This window comes from Polyodon spathula, chromosome 10, assembly GCF_017654505.1.
Source record: "Polyodon spathula isolate WHYD16114869_AA chromosome 10, ASM1765450v1, whole genome shotgun sequence".
Classification (NCBI taxonomy): Eukaryota; Metazoa; Chordata; class Actinopteri; order Acipenseriformes; family Polyodontidae; genus Polyodon; species Polyodon spathula.
Genome location: NC_054543.1, coordinates 6,434,145 through 6,446,048, shown reverse-complemented (window position 1 = coordinate 6,446,048; position 11,904 = coordinate 6,434,145). Strand labels below are relative to the sequence as shown.

Genomic DNA, 11,904 nt, shown 5'->3' with positions numbered 1-11,904 from the left:
AATTTAAATTCACATTCCCTTTTGAAAAAGCAAACTCAGAAAGCTCTGTAAGTGCATCTAAAGGATTGAATGCCAAGAGAGCCTGTATTTAAAACGCTGGATTCTGGTCATGGCAGGAATTCAGTTTTTCTGGTCAAATCTGGTGGATCACTTTTCATAAAGTAAAAGTAAAAAAAAACACATCACTGTAACACCAGTATTCTGTCACGGTGTACTGTAAATAGTGAATAATGCACAATAACATTTTGGGAAATTTTCAGCATTCTTATATGCATGCTTCAATACTGAGAATATAACAAAATAGGAAAAGCTATTCAACCCATCCATACTCGTCCTCCTCACCACTATCCGTGTAAAAAATTGTCTCATTAATGTTACCCTAAAACATGCCACTTTTTTTTTTTTTTTTTTTTTTTTTTACTGTATTTTTTATTCTATTTTAACATGTAATGTTAATAAAAGGGGTCAGTACATCTCCTCTCGGGGAAAGCACAAGTGGAATTAATAGACCTGCCACTGTTTATATAATTAAGATAGACCTTATAACCTGCTCTACGTGGAGACCATCAAAGTTACCCTACTTGTGACCCAGTCTAGCCAGGGCTTCAAACATTAGTGCTGCTATGCCATAACACAGTGGGTTGATTTGATTTTTATTTCTTTGTAATTATTTAACAGAGGAACACCACTACAACTTTCAAAAAGTTTGCAAGAAAATCATATTAAAATATTTAGTAACAAAAAGTGAACAATATTGTACTCATAGAGGAAAGTTTATCTTCTCAGTTGCATCCATTTACATCTTTGGTCTAGTGATTAAAATTCTTTCATCAGTGTCTACGGTGTACAAGTGTTTCTTTGTGGTGCTGGTCAATGATTCAGTGAACCGAAAACAGGAAGAGGTTGTGTTTTTCCTTTCCCAGACACACTTCAATCCTCCCTTACACTAGGTTATTCGTATTTGAAAAGTCAGTGGATACCTCTTGGTAATCCCTATTGTGTCTTTGATCTGTGTCCATGTACAGCTGGTTCATGGTTAATAGACAGGACATACTGACGACAAAATGCATTCTACCAAGTGAAATGAAACAAAAAGCCATTTACCATGGCCAACCAGTTAGAAACTGTCCAATTAATGACCTTCAACCATGGACCTAAATAAGGTTTGTGTGGCCTTTACAAGCAAGCTTTCTCACACAACAGCACAAGACAACACCGCTTCTTTTAATTGTAGAAAAAGAACACATATTTATCAATGATAACTTAGTCTTTTTTTTTATACAGCACAATAAAAAAACACTGAAAGATCGCCAATGGTTCGTACCCATCGCATGTACACTACAAGTCTGTGGTGGTCACACAAACCTTTGGGGTCATGGGTCACTTAACTGCAATAGTAATATACAACGTGATTTGTCACAAGCTGCAGGGCTGGTATGGCTGATAGCGGTAGCCCTAGACGCTTCCTTGTCATTTCACTTCATCAGTGTTTTGGGGTCAAAGCATGTCACTGAGTAGAAAACATGCCAGTCATTAGGGGGTGCAGCCAATTGGTTAATGAAGACGTCAAAGAGGTGGGGACAATACCACTCTCCAGGTGAAATGGCCAAGAAAGCGTAAGATGGAAAGTTTGCAAACCTGAATATTCCCAGTGTTAAGCCAACAAAATACAACCCAGGTTTACTTTATGTGAATATTTATTGATTTGACAGTTAATAAAAACAACCATGTAGGAAATAGAATGATACCTCATTTATTTCCATACAAATTACAATGATAAAAGGAATACAGCCAAGTCTTTGAAAAAATATAAAGCATGTAGTTCATCCTGAAGTTTAGCTTTATTGAAGGTAACACTAAGATCCATAAATTATCATTTAACAATACAGCCAATAGACAGTAAGCTGGATTTGCAGTTTATACAACACAAGAGGTAAAGCATTTGTTAAAAAATAAATAGACAGCAACAGACAGAAATACCTATCAGATCTAGTTTTTTTCTGGACTCATTTTTTATTTTTTTTTGTAGTTATGATGCTTGCCAAGTGGGAATTAATAATTATGAAGATGTTACAGTATGCCCTTAGGCAAAGGCATAGTTATAAGTGCACTGAAAGTGTTAATGAGGAACAATGTGAAAATAATATGACTAATTCAATTATGTGAAATTAAAGGAACTTCAAATAATAAAAGTAACACTTTAATCTAAAAAGTCAAGTATGTAGCAATAAACATGCTAAAGACTTGAATGCACCGAACCAATGAGAATTCAAATGCAAAAGCAACTACAATAAAATGCATTACTGTAATTGCGTTTTTTGACCGAAATGCGGTCAAAAAACGCATTAATTTATTATTATTATTATTATTATTTATTATTATTATTATTATTATTATTATTATTAAATATTAATATATTATTATTATATAAATATACCCAAAGAAAGACTGTCATAAATCTGTCATAAACTTGTATAGAAAAACATGCAAACATTAAAATCTAGAAATACCTCTTAAAAAATCTTTAATGTTTACTGAACAATAGAAAACCAACAACAAACATTAAATTGATGAGGTTTCCATTTGTTGATCAGTTCCAAGAATGCAACAGTGTTTTGTGTATATAATGCAGTGCAGCTGTGGTTAGTGAGCATAAAGTGCGAAAGTGATGTGCTTTCTAACACCTGCTGTACATTATCAGGCTCAGGACTGCGAGACAACATTTCCTTTCCCAGAGGTCTGATTCAGATCCCACTGTCAAAACCATTATTTGATAGGACTTGCATTAATTTATTTAAAATAATCAGCTGCTTGCAGTTTTGTTTCCCTTCCTAAGTTGTAAGAGATCAATACATATCATGCATCATGCCTGGGAAATGCTGTAAAACTGGTCACATGTTATAAAGATGCTGACAATTATTAACCACGAATAACAGTTTATTACAGTAGGTGCACATTCTTAAAACACTGCAGTATTGCTATACCTGTTATATAAATTTATAACAGATACAGAGTGTTACCGGAAAAATCCACTGGACATTGTTAGGTTTATGACACAATGCACAGAAGCTTAAGCTATGGAATCATTTCTAATCAGAGAACAATTAATTTCATTTTAGTGTAAAACTAAACCTGATTTTGGGGCGATGGATCCTCTCCACGATAACCTGCTGGTGGCTCTGTGTGCTATAAACAAATTGTACTGGAAAGGAAAAAAAATTGGGAAAAAATGTTTCCTTTTTTTATCACACACCTTCAAAATGATTACTTTTCAAACCAATAAAATCTACAAGTGAAATTAGCATAAATCCAAGACTAACGTGAACTGCATGATGTAGCCATCTGATACCACAGACACCCTAGACAGGAATAAGTTTATTTGAGTCAATTACACTCGTGAAAAACTTGACCTGTTAATACAGCCTTTAGAGAAGGACTACTCAACCCTGGTCCTGGAGGGCTGCTGTCCCTCCTGGTTTTTGTTCCAAATGTACCCCAAATTACTTAATTGGACAAATTAAATGCTTATTAGAAGCTTAATTGGTCCAATTAATTAATTGAATGTAGTTAGAAAAAAAAAACAGGAGGGACAGCGGCCCTCCAGGACCAGGGTTGAGCAGCTCTGCTTTAGAGCAAAGAAAGACTAAAAAACTAAATGCTATTCTTTGTAGTACCTATGAACTTTTAAATAAGATCATGAACTGAGAAGCTACTAAATGGCCTGACAAGTCCTGCACACTATATCAAATTCACAACCAGCAGATTTACAGATCTGTGGCTGTGGAAGTACTGGAGTGTTTAAATCATCAAGCTACTGAAACAATATTTGTCATAAGTTTTATACCACTTTCTAATTAAATGCTGCACATTTTTTAATCAGTCCAATTAGAGTGTTAAAGACTGGGTAACACAGACCTGAATTGCGCTGGAGAAAATGAGCTTGCTATTTTAATTGGTAATGATTACTTTAAAGTGACAGAAAGCACTGGAATTGTAATTCAAAATAAGATAACATTAATCATGTTAATTACTAGGAATATCTTAATTCACATAATAGAAGCTGCTGGGTTTAAAGGCCAGTACCCATGCACTGTCTCATTTTGAGATTGGGCTTTAATATTCTGCATTTTTTTAAATTTATTTAGATTCAATAAAAAAGATTCTAGCAGAATTCAAAAGTGGAAAAAGTAATAAAAATGATTTAAATTATGATGCAATTTCTGAAAAACCTTGGTTAAAAAAACAAACATGCATTGAATGGCAGGGACTTAATTTTTGTTCCGGGTGTTGGGTAATGGCATACCTCAGCAGGAAGGTAATCGGTCCAGCTGGTGTACTCGTGTGAAACTCAGAGAAATGTAAGAATTACATTAAACCAAATTATCTTCATCACAGATTATATTTGTTTTGTTGTTTGGTACTTGTCTTAAACTGGTAAAAGGGATAGCGGAGCTATAATGAAAATGTAACCCCAGGCACTGTTTGTCTTAGTTTTTAAATATAGTATTTGTAATACTATATCATAATACTATAAAATATGAAATGAACACAATTAATCCATCCTGCCTGTATAGTCCTGTAAATTACAATGAATCCAGCTTTCCTGTAAAAGCAGACTCCTGATTGTCAGAATATCTATACACTGTGCACTTGTAACACAATGCAAAGTGCACACCTTAATGCTTAACTGTAATGGTGTGAGAAAAGAAAAAAAAAAAGACAAAATAACTCAAATTAACTAGGCTATTTACAAAGAATCCCCTCATCGCTCAGTAAGCCTATGGCTAAAAAGATAGGTGTTCCCATTAACAAATGAACTGATCAATAAAAAATGGCTGCACGTTATTTGTTGGACCAGTAAGCAGCTGCTGTGGTTAGTTTTGCTTTTTTTTCTGCACCCACCCAATCACCCCTCAGGCAGATTGTGTCAATGTGTTTGGCTGGGATCTTGGCATCTGCTTCTTCACCGCAGACCCTGAAGACGATGTGCGTGTTGTAGGGGATCATAGCCAACCCTGACCTCCTCTCCTGTACATCTTGGCAGTAACCTTTAAAAAAGAGAGAAGACGAGGACAGCAGTTAGCCAGCAGCTGAATAGCAGTGTTGGGAGCAACTAGAGAATGGTCTTGGACATCATTAGACCACTCCAATTCTCCCCTTTCACCTATGAGGGCATTGGGCCAAAGCAAAGGTCGTTGAGCCACGAAAGTGATGCTTGCACTGTATTGGAAAAAGCAGCAAATATCATTGATCGCAGGTCAAAGTGCTTTAATCCCAATTTCTTTGTCTCTCTCTCTCATCCTTGTACACGTGGGTAAACTTTATCTTGTTTACTGCACTGAATAATCTGCATTTGAATATTTCTAAACTAGAAACTCAAACATCCAAAATACGTGAAAACGTAACCACTGAACTCAAAGCATCTGTTGCCTCCACGGTGCAAGTTCTGTTAACTCCAAAAGCCACAGAACATTAAGCGTTCCCCAGAGAACTTCCAGATGTATTTTATTCTAATAGCACCATTATATGGTAAATTAAAAGGCAGGGTAAATGGAACTGTAAAATCAAAATTACTCATCTCTCAGGCTTGAGCAGTCTTTTGAGGGGCTGCTGACACAGTAAAAGGGACTCAGGCAACAGCAATAAGTGTTAATCATAGATCTATAAAATAATAATGAGGGAATGAATAGTACAGTAGGGTAGCTATACACATCACTATCAATTATTGTTAATATTCCAGCTGAGAACACAATAAGACGTGCAAAATGGTTTGTTTTAAGCAAGGCATACAGCGTGCCACAAAGCTTCTTGTTGATTTTCCTTCCAGTTTTTGTTTGAAATGCATTTTTGTGCAAGAAGAGCTGTCTCTTTTCCCAGTTGCATAATGGATCATTATTTGCAGTCACGTTAGCTGCATTTACTTATGCATTTATTTAAATAATTTAACCAGGAAGGGCACCTGTTATTCATGAGCTCATTTACAGGTGCAGAATGCTACACAATAACTGAAACCACTTTAACACATTAGGGACTATGCATTTTTCAGATAGTATGAGACTTAATAGTTTGTACCTTACATTAAGTTATTTAAAAAGAAAAAAAAAAAGTATTTAGAATTGTGAAACCACATGTGAGCAAATCACCAAATCACAATGAGAAATTACCAAAGGTTGTTTACCTTGCACTTTATAATTTTTTTTTTTTTTTAAATGTGAAAATACAAAAGCAAATACACACAAATGAAAATATGATTTCCTATTAAATTCCTATGTAATTATCAATTTCCAGACCCATATATACCCAAGAGTTAAATTCCAACTCTTATTAATCTGGACCACCTCTACTTTAAAACTGTAATTCTTACGCTGATGTCCTCTTCCAGAGCCATTGCAAATACTTATGAAATCAATTATCCAATCACGTGTTTGAGTTGGAAGCCCACCCCCCCAATGTCTCTGAAGGCCTGCAGAGGTCACTGGGACCCCTGGACTGAGTGAAGCCTGTTAACCCCAGTCTAGACCTTTACAGCTACTCAGTGGACTTAACCTTTTGCCTTCTCCAAGCTGTTGCCAATAGAATAAAAATAATAAAAAAAAACAACAATTCATTTCTTAAAAAAAATCTGCCGTAAAATGCTTTATTATTTGCATTTACCTGAAGCCCTCTTGGTGTTGCCCCTGGTATAGCAAATGAGACTTTTATGACTACAAGTTTAATTGCCATCTGATCATTCACTTGACTGTCTCGTCATAAAGGATGACATTGTCTAAATTGTAGTCCACAACCAAATATATATTTTATTCCCCTCCACTTTTATTATGTGTTCTTTGTGTCCTTTCAGATATGGGGAAAGCACCGTGGCAGGACACTAACATAAAGAAGACTTGAAACTCCATTTAAGCAACAATCATGAAAAGAGAGAGACGTAGGAAATGCCATTGCTTAAACAATCCTATTTAACCTAACTTTAATAAAAAATAAAAAAAAATACTGCATGGCTATGGTAACTCAGCTCCTGTTCTGATTTACAATTATTGATGTTCTTTTCTAGTGTTAATTATAATGCTACTGTCAGTTTTCATCATCCCATTCCCACTTAGTTGTTGGGCGAGTACAGCGAGGTTAGCTTGTTCCCTTTCAATTCGAAGACAACCACCAATGACATTATGTATGGGATATGCCTGCCCATTGAGTAGGTAATTGCTGAGCTCTCTATATCAGAGCTGCCTATAGGCCCCTTCCCAGATGACGCACTCGGTCCCGCCCACCGTGAGATTAAAACTGTCTTCCTGAGGCAGCCATTTCTCTTTTTCCTTCTCAAGACGGTATGGTAAGACCTCTGCGTTGAGCTGAGTGTGTTGAAAGAAAAGAGCTTCTCGAGTTGAATCGAGTCGATTGTATTTCCCTTGCATTTGTGCTGAAAGCTGGATCGCTGCTTTCCCGGAATCAATCACTCTGAAAAAGCCTTTGATGCCCAGCCTATGCAGAACACCAAACTGATGTGAGGCAAGTCGGAGTTCCACCCCTGCATGGCCTGCAAGGCAAAGATCCCGTAGGAGGATAGGCATACCCTCTGTGCGTGGTGCTTGGGTGTCCAAAATGCCACCTTTGCCCTCGAGAGAGAGGTGGCCTGCAGTATCTGTGCGGCTTTTCAGCCCCAGGTAAGGGAGAACATGTTGGACAGGGCCACGAGGGCGAGTTCCGCGTCCTCGGTGGCCGGACCATTGGCAGCTCTTAGAGCCCCAGAGCCCCCCCTCAATTAACTATCCCAGGACCCCCTGCTGGACATCCCCGATGCACAGGCCCTCCATAGTCGCTCCCCATCTCCGCAGGTGAGAAAGATGAAGCGTTCGAAGCAGGCGAGGGATATTATGGACCTCAAAGCTCAGATGGCCCAGGTCCTGGAGCTTTTGGCCAAACAGGCACCCGCGACCCTGGCCGCAGTCCCAGCTCCGTTACAGCCCCAACTGCCATGTTGTTGTTGGTCGTCTTCGAAAGGGAATTGAAAGGAAACATTAGGTTACTTACTGTAACCCTGGTTCCCTGAAAAAGAAGACGATCACAAACTGTGATGTTGCATCGGTCACCCTCACCTTTTTTGGATTTCTTTATTGTTTATGTTTTAGTCTACGCACCGCAACAAACAATTTTGTTTACAAAGCGCAGGGTTATTTTGCTTTTTTTGATGGAAAAAGAGAAATGGCTTCCTCGGGATGACTGTTTTAATCCCTCGTGGGCAGGACCGAGTGTGTCATCCCAGGAAGGGGCCTATTGGCAGCTCTGGTATAGAGAGCTCAGCAATTTACCTACCCAATGGGCAGGCACATTCCATACATATAGTAGTTGGTGGTCGTCTTCTCTTTCAGGGAACCAGGGTTACGGTAAATAACCTAATGTTCTTACTTAACCGGCAAATGGAATTTCAATTTTCAGTTTTTTACACCTGCAACTAGCCTCTGCCCTGATATTTATATGAATTTAACTTACATTTTCTCATCTTTCATCTCCTAAATGAGCCTGCATCATACACAGATCGCCCTCCCAATATTGCTTTTCCCGTTTATGTGCCTTAACAATAGATTCGTTAACGAGATTTTGTCGCTCAGATAATTGGCCCACATGTATTTCAAAGGAAGATTTAATGGCATTTCTTATTTTGCTACATTCAGAGGAGATTAAAGTATATTACAATACCTTTTTACTGTTCTATTTTCTTCATTTTTAGAGGTGGTCAATTTTTAAATTATGTGTTCTTTTCTTTCATCTCCCAGTATTCAATACATTGTCTAGGCCTTTTAGTTGCATCAGATTGAGTTCTCTATTCCAGCTCGGCTGCATTGTCTGGGGCATTGTAGAGGCCCAATAGTCCTGTTACTCACCCACACAACATCAAAAGGACGGATATGTATCAGAGGTGGGGAAAAATTACTTTTGAGTTGTTTTTTCCTTCTTGTTGTAATTGTTGATTATTTTAATAGTCAAGAGATGGTTGGTTTTAAGGATTCATGAACCAGGATCTGCTATTTGTTCTTTAATGTATTATCCTTCATTATCCTGCTGCAGGAGAACTAGTGTCATCCCCACAACACTTCAAATCAACTGGTAAGTTATTCTGGTTACGAATCAGTTTTCAGCTCCGATGCCTATATTACTGTAGCACTGATTTCTATTCAGGGCATTTAGCTGGCAGCAATTCATTATGAAGGCTAAGCAGCTAGTGTTGCACCTCACAGTTTAAGAGCTATTAAAACAGCAGTTGACATCCGATGCTTGATGACCCATAGTTTTTTTATTTTCATGTAAAAAAAGGGTTAACAGCATTAGATGTTTCAACGTAGCTATTTTATCACAAGGACTCCGAATTCAAAGGCTGCCTGCCATTAAGTCCCTTTAAATATGTATTGCTGCTGTGTTATTGGTTAGAGAAAAGCTCTTATGATCCAACAGGTCTGGTTTCCTTAATTGCATAAACAAAATAGCACATCCTACTTGAAAATAATGGGGCGGCATTATCATGTTGGCTTAGCAACCGTTCAAAGTTTTTCCATATAAAAACTTTATTCACAAATGGAACATTATTCACAAATGGAGCTTGGATTTTTTGGCCTAGAAGGCTGGTTTCTGAAGCTGGAGTCTGCAGTTTGATCCTCATAAACTATCTTTTACATTGGGTTAAGATCGCCGACATACTTTTCCCAGCAGTTCGATACAAACTGCAATAGAGTTCAGTAGCCAGAATGTACATACTGACGTTACATAAATACTGCAGTCAACACAAGACTTTAGCCAGATATAGCAACTGAGGTCTAACTGATTAAGGAGTTCTGAAAAGAACTGCACTGTAGTTCTAAAGAAAACAAACCCTGCAAAATACATATATCAGAAACTATAGTGTGCTATCAAATCAAAGGCCTTTGGGACAAAAAAAAACCGAATTCTTACTATTTAGGGTCCCTGTCGTGGTCTACAGAATAAACTTTTTATGTAAGAAAACTAGATTTCAGCCCAGAGGGGGCTGCCACTGCTGCCTAATGGATGAATGTCTTTGCTAAAATAAAAAAAAAAAAATACTATTTACCTCTTAGATTCAACTGTCATAAATACTCATAACCTTTTGATGATTTATGACCTTTACAGAAACGGTAGGATTGATTTTTCTGTTTGTTTGTTTGGTTGTTTGTGTGCGGGGGGTGGGAGATGTCAGGGTAAGAAAAATGCGAACACCAAATAGCAGTAGGGCGCTAACGCCTTACAATATGATACAATGATTTGTTTCCTTTGAAAGGAAGGAATGTTCTTAAACTTGTCTTTTTCAAAGCTTGTTAAGCTGTGTCTCATAATACATAATGCATTCAGAAAGCTGACACTTCAGAGTCTGACGAATATGTCACAGCTGTACTTGCAGCAGTATAAGGTCATTGGTGTCATTTTTAAATTGGTGTAATTAAAGGGTATTGCATTTTATATTATTATGGTAACATGATTTTACAGGAAACTTGCTTATGCTAAAATATCTTCAAACAGCCCCTAATATTTTCATATATTTCAACTGGCTTAACTAACAACATTCTTTACCTCTGACTACCAATATGACTGCATGATCCTTTAGGTATATAAACAGTATTGAGAAGCTTTAATGGGAGTTTTTGCATGTGCCAGTGAGCTATGAAGAAAACTATATGAGGCCATGTTGATGGTACATTCATTAAGCAGGCGACACACCTCCTCGTATATCTTGATTAGAAAAGACTTTTAGTTTGGGATAACCTGTAATTAAAGACATCTCTTTAAATTGGAATGAAAAATATTTTCTAAAATGGACAAAATCTAGATTAAGTTGTAAACAACATTATTATAAAAGATTAGTCATTATTAGCAAAGACGTGTGATGTAATAGTAAACAGATTGGGCCCAGTTTTGCTGGGTCTAGGGCAGGAAGACTCTTTACCACACAAATAGTTGTCTGGCAAAGTTAACAGGGTGGTTTTACTGGACAAGAAGGGACTCCAATCAATGCATATATGAGTTGTTCCAATGTACTGTATTATATGCATGTTTGTTATGGCACATTCTTACACTGTAACTTTCAAATATTGAGCTCGGACAAAACTTTACTATAACACACAGAAAATGTCTGGGTCAACTCACTAGGTTAAGGCAAGAACTGGTTAATTGGATTGTGGCATCCAACTGCACCTCACATGTGGGGGAAAACTACACTTCAGATACAATTGTTTTGAAGGACTTTTGAGGCATCCAATGATTTCTGTGAAATGTTTTCATGTAAATAATAGTTGCAACGTTGTGTTTTAGAACTAAATAGAAACTGGACTGGGGCTGTATTACCCTATAATTTAAGGCTGTGTACAATTGCGACAGTCAAATGCTAGTGTTATTAGGAAAGCTGATTTTTATCTTCAGTAATAATAATGTGACTCTTAGTGGATGAACTCTGTGACTACATGCCACAGTGTGCATACTCAAAATATATTTTTTCATAGACAATACTTATGCACTTTCAGTTCGTATTTGGCAGCACATCCAGTTGTGGGTGGTTTGGTAACGTACACCAATCGCACACAATGGTGATCCTTATTTTGCTTCTGTGGTCAACTGACCACTAATCATGAATATGGTAAATTACACACTAATGTTCTGCAAACATCTGCTAAAGTATGCAAGTTAATGTAATTCCTTTGAATAACTGTAAATGGCACAAGAACTTTGCACGGCAGCTGCTTTACCTGTCTGCCTTGCATGTCTGTATGTGCTGCTGAACCACAAAGCATCCTCTGAGCTGATCATTCAAGTGCCAATGCATACAGGGCACATTCTTCAGAAAATACAAGACAAACTTGGAACCTGTCAGAGATATGTTCTCATTACAATCACCTGCATATTTAG

The 11,904-nt window shown here is 37.3% G+C and overlaps 1 long non-coding RNA gene across 2 annotated transcripts in view; it reads right to left on the bottom strand.

Moving 5' to 3' along the window:
- Positions 1-2,448: 2,448 nt before the first annotated feature.
- The window catches only part of LOC121321521, a 41,478-nt gene continuing 32,022 nt past the window's right edge, over positions 2,449-11,904 (bottom strand). The window contains exons 4-5 of one of the 2 annotated variants that reach the window (XR_005950949.1): positions 4,903-5,048; positions 2,449-3,202 (exon numbers count right to left, since the gene is read on the bottom strand). This is a non-coding gene — a long non-coding RNA (uncharacterized LOC121321521). Of the gene's footprint in view, positions 3,203-3,619; positions 5,049-11,904 lie in introns of those variants that run through there. The other variant, XR_005950948.1, reaches the window with a different exon arrangement.